Genomic DNA, 6,066 nt, shown 5'->3' with positions numbered 1-6,066 from the left:
TTTGAAGTTGAGTGGATAATTCAAAATATGAAACTAAATTTTGATTTATTCAAATTCAAACTTAAAATTACAATTTAAATTTTAATTTGAATCCATAAATTTAATTTAAGTTTGAAATAAAATTTGAATAAAACTTTATATAAATTAAAATTTAATTTAAATTCAAATTCATAAGTTAGATTCGAAATACTTGATTAAATTTTAATTTTTAATTTAAGTTCAAATTAAAATTTAAAATTATATATTTAATTTTTAAATTTTAACTCATATTTTAATTAAAAATGTTGAAAAAATAAATTTAATCCGAATAAATATCCATTCCGTCCGGATTTAACTTTCAATCTGGCTTCCTAGACCGAATTGAAAAAAGAGATGATTGAGGGATTCTCATTCCACTCGGGAATCTGAATCGGAATGAGACTCCCGCGTACCAAACACCCACAAACGAATTCACCCATTCCGATTCCGATTCCAGGGTGAAAAAGAAGCAAACCATACATGTCCTGGGTGTAGTCAATAATTTCTCTTCTCTCTCTTAATTTAGTTTAGAAAAAGATAAAATAGGGGGTGCTAAATATCAGTTAGTTGAACAGCCGCAATTGTAATATAGAAAAAGTGATTTTTGTACTCTCAATTCATTTTTTATGGTGGAACTTATTAATCGACGATCAGTTTCGTTATTTTTTATCTAAAGTATTTGAAATAACCGAAAAATAAATTTTACAATTTTTCGATATCATTTACTTATTAAGCGAAAAGGCTCAAAATCAGTGCTGGAAATAAAAATTTTACAAAAAGTGACGATACGACACCAAAATTTTAAATAAAAAATAGTGATCTTGTTTTCTAAAAGTTTAAGTGATTTGGACATTAAAATTTTAGATCAAAAATACTGATTTTGTTTTATATAGTATAAAAAAAATTTCTATCAAAATTTTATATAATTTTGATATTTCTACACGGTCTTAATCTTACAAATGACTCACTGCGATCATTAAAATTATTGATTTTGGATCCATTCGATTAATAGATAAATAATATCACAAAATTATAAAATTTATTTTTTAAAAAACTTTCAATACTCTAGATCAAATCTAATACAGCCGATAGCTGATTTGAATGTCTTAATATCGAAACGATTTGACAGCATAGAAATCAGTATGTGTGTGTGAGATTTTTATTTATTTATTTATTTATTTATTTTATTTTATTTTTTGATGGAGAGGTGGGTAAAAGGAGAGAAATACCACACCACAACGAATAGAACAAAAGGAAAGGAACGGTTGTGTAGCATACACTTGTGTATACTCGTGGCCCTTTTTAAGTGTGTGTGACCCTCAAGCTTCTCTCTTTAGATTATGGCTTATCATTGCTTCTTTATAGGGAATAATGGCTGTGAATTATTGAGGGATTTGACAATTGCAAGAAGAGAGGTAGTTAGTAATTAGCCCATCGATCAGCACAATTTTTTAACCTCTGAGTGAACCAAATAACATGCTTTACTCATGAAAAGTCATGCATGAAGCAAGAAAAGCACACCCTACTCCCAAAGCTATATATATCTCTATTATATATATATATATATACTCTCTTAAGACCACATCTTAATTAATTAGCTCTTACACGGTCTATTGAAAATAGTAAGTACAAACATAAAAGAGAATATTAAATATAAAATGCTGTAAAGTCATCTTGTTAGGAATTTACTCGCAAAAATAGGCTACTAATCACTGTAGGTTCAATATAGGCTTAAAATTTTCGAAATGTTTGACTCAGTCTCGACAAATATGCTACATCTTTAGAGTCATATACAATATAATTAGGTTACTGGGATACATGTTTAGAACATTTTTATGTAAGTGTCCCATTTATGCTAAAATTTTAAAAAATATTTATAAATACTTAAATATAAAACCCAATCCAACCAAAAATAAAAGGTTACTCTACTCGACCTACCTCATTCAGCCCATTTAGCCCGATTACAAACATAAAAGAAAAAAAAAAAGAAAAATCGATTACCATCTCCCCTTCTCCCCTCACTCAAATCACTGAAATTCTAGACGAAGAGTCCTTCCCTCTCGTCCTCCTCCGCCACCGCAGCCAACGAGGTAGAGTTTCGGAGGTTAATTAATGCTTAAATAAGTATTAGTAAATTAGCAACACTCTTTTTATATTATAGCGACACTCTTTAATTGTCTCTATATACCTAGCGACCTCACATATAGCAACACTTTTTAAAAGTGTCTGTAATTTAGCCAGCAGCACTTTTTTTGACCTATACCGACATTTAAAAGTGTTGCTATAGACCGTTTTTGTTGTAGTGATATGGTAAGGGTTTGGACTATACTGTCGGATCGTTGGCGCTAATCATTAATTAAGTTTGAGTCATTAGAAACAAACAATCAATTTACTTAAATCGTACAGATACAACGTCTATGGATCTCAATTGTGACTCAGTTTAACTAGTCTCACGCCACAAACGAACATGACTCGACTCAACCCGACCTCTCGCCATAGGATAGGATGCTGACTCCTTTAAGCCAATAATTTTTCTCAACATCTGTACAAATTCGTAGCATGCACATGTGATCTCTGACTCTGACACCACTTGTCAAATTATTGGCGTTAATTATTATTAATTCTAAAAATTCGAGCTATTAGAAATATACAATTAATTCAACTTAAAACGTACCAAAACATAACGCTCACCGGTCTCGATAGTGACTCGGTTAAATAAATCTCATGCCACTTCGAACATGACTCGACTCAACCCGATATTTCGTCATTTCAAACATGACTCATCGCAACCTAACCTCCCGTCACGGAATAAAATGCTGACTCCTATAAGCCAATATATACTAGAACTGTCGTGCATGACATGTTGTATAATTATTTTTTTTTATAATTATAATACTCACCAATTGTTTTTATAGTATTGTTCCTTAATTTGCTGATGTAATACAAATGCTAATGTCATCTAATCAAATGTTGGTTTGTAGAAATATATATGACAACTGTGTGGCACAGAGTGATTCAGACTAGAGGAGGTGGAGGAGCATTGGTGTGAAAAGTATTACCATCAGTAGGGCGTAGAAAGTGGCCGGGAGAGAGAGAAAAGGTGAAGAAGAGAGGTAGAGAGTAATGAAGAGAGCACATATACAGTAGGTATGGAATGATAGTTAAGCGTGTGCAATCCACTTACTGGGTTCACTCAATTGACGAAGAATAGAAGAGATATCACCATGATGGGCCAGCTCCAGTATTGATCGCCAGAGCGATGATCGGCACCAGGTGGATCGCTGCGGCCGAGTGATTTCGCCTCATCGATGGTTTTTTTTTCTTCTTCTTCTTCTTCTTTTAACTTTGTGCCTGCGACGAGGTTCCGGTCTCTGAGCAAGTGCATGCGCGCGCGAATTCAACTAATTCGTGTTCTACTCGTCGTAGAAAGATCAAGTCTCTAGCTGTTTGATCCAGCAATGTGACATGAAATTGAAGCACATTACATTATAGTTTAAAAGGCTCTAATCGTGAAATTATAATAGACAATTCATGCACTAGTTAAAGCCGAGACCAAAAACAGATTGCTTTCACAACGGCTAACTCAACTGCAGCGTAAGAATCAGGGCAAAAGCACAGATAATCGATAATGGTGATGTAGCAGTCGAAAAGAATTAAATAAAACAAGAAGAAGAATGGGAATAATTAAGGAAGGAGATTTGGTGAGCTTTTATGCTTTTAACGGTAAAACTAATTTCTTTTTCATTAATTATAAGGCATCTATTTAATTTGCTGTACCTAAACAACGAGCTCAAAATATTTAAATACAAATTACTTAATTCCCTATATATTCAAATTCTTTTGGACCGAAATTTAATGCACAACTGTTGGAGTATGACTTGGACTGATAAATTTTGGAATGGGCCCTTAGCCAACATAGTTGGGCCGACAGGAGTTGGACCAGCTACAGAGCGGGAGATTGGCTATGGGTTGACTATGGTTGAGATGCTTAAGTTTCTCCAAAGGGCAAAAAAAAATAATAATTGAACCTTATTTTTTAAAAATTTTTTTGTCAACATAGAATTTTATACATTTAAAATTTACAATTCTGACTATGGTTAGTTATTTATAAAGAAAGTGCGATGGGTGGCAATCCAGCTCGCTATTTACGAGCCAACTCGTGTTCGACTCGAAATGAGCTCGAGATCGAATCGCTCGTTTAGTAAACGAGCCGAACACGNTTTAATTTATATTTATATATAAATAAATAATTATATATATAATATATATTTTTATTATTTAATTTTTAGTAAAATAAAAATATAAAAACGAGCTCAATCATAAAAAGACTCATTTATATGTAAAATTTTAATTATTACATGAAAGTCTAATGAATAAAATTTTATAAATTTATTTTTTATATATATTCAATCTAATCCTTTTAACTTATTGTTCGTTGGTCAGCTCGTGAGCCGGCTCGTGTTCGACTCGTTTATTAATGAAACAAATACGAGCTGAATTTTTTGAGTCGATACTTTAACGAGCCAGTTTGTGTTCGTCTCGTTTGTTAAATAAGCCGTGTTCGGCTCGTTTACACCCCTAACTCCCACCCATCTTAGAGTGGGTGCATTTTTGCTGGAAACGCCTCGTCATTTGTGAAAGGTTTGCATGTAGGCCAGAAATAATAACTTTTTTAAAAAATAAATAAATAAAGTAATTCAAACAGACACCCATGAACTATACATATTATCGAGATCATGAAAATGTCTATTTTTTATGAGAATTTTCCACTTGCTTTGATGCTAATTTCTATAAAGGGAAAATCAAATACTCTTCTTGTGGTTTCACTTTTTCTTATTTTAGTACAATGTGGTTTAAAGTGTATTAAGTTAGTGTCCTGTAATTTTGTACTTTTTTATTTTAGTACTATGTGATTTTGCATTTTCTCACTTTAGTACCGTGTGGTTTCGCACTTTCTCACTTTAGTACCCTGTGGTTTAAAAATTACAAGATACTAACTTGATATAAAAATAAAATTATTGGATACTAACTTGATACAAAAATAAAACCATAGAGTACTAACTTGATACACTTTAAACCACAGGGTATTAAACTGAGAAAGCGTGAAACCACAGGGTACTAATTTGATACACTTTAAATCACAAGATACTAAAATAAAAAAGTGTGAAACCACAGGCGAGTTTTTAAAGTTTTCCCTACTATAAATTTAGTATCCAATAATTTTATTTTTCTCTTTTTATCATTTTCTCAACTAACATTTCGTCAAAAAAAAAAAAAAAAAAAAAAAAAAAAACAAAAAAATATGGATATATAAATAAAATAAAATTTACTCTAACAATTTTTTCGAATTGGGTAACTTTTAACAAAATAAATTGCCAATCAAATTTAATAGTTTAAATTATTTTATAGCAAATAAAACTAGGGAAAATTTCAAACCCCCGTGTGGTTTCGTAGATTCTCACTTTTCCCTCCTGTGGTTTAAAATGTATCAAATTGCCCCTCTGTGGTTTTATTTTTATCTTTTCGGTAGCTTTTTCGTTAATATTTTATTAAATTATATACAAAAAACACTTCAGATATCCATCTAGATTTATCAAATATTCACTTTAGTACCCTTTAATTTTAACTTTATCACTGATTTAAGAAAAAAATAATGAAATTGATAAGAAAAAGAGAAAAAAGAAACCACATAGGAAAAAATTGATACATTTTAAACCACAGGGGGTAAGTGAGAAACTACGAAACCACAGGGGAGTTTTTGAAGTTTTCCCATAAAACTATATTAATAAACCGACAACAGATAATTAAACGGTAAAATTCCACATAGGGACTAATAACAGAGTATTAATTAACTTAAAAAAAAAATTTGAAATTTGAAATGTGTCTATTTCAGAAGACTGACTGTACAGTGGAGCGTGTCTCCATACATTTAACATAAATAAATAAATAAATAAATACGAAAGGACGGGTGCTCCCCATCTAGACCGTCGGAGTTCGAGTCTCCATCGTAACCGTCCACTGCATCGAAAATCACCTCAAATATCTCGG

Source organism: Ananas comosus, linkage group 3 (genome assembly GCF_001540865.1).
Source record: "Ananas comosus cultivar F153 linkage group 3, ASM154086v1, whole genome shotgun sequence".
Lineage (NCBI taxonomy): Eukaryota > Viridiplantae > Streptophyta > Magnoliopsida > Poales > Bromeliaceae > Ananas > Ananas comosus.
The sequence above is the reverse complement of the archived record's forward strand: the minus strand, read 5'-3'. Positions refer to the sequence as shown.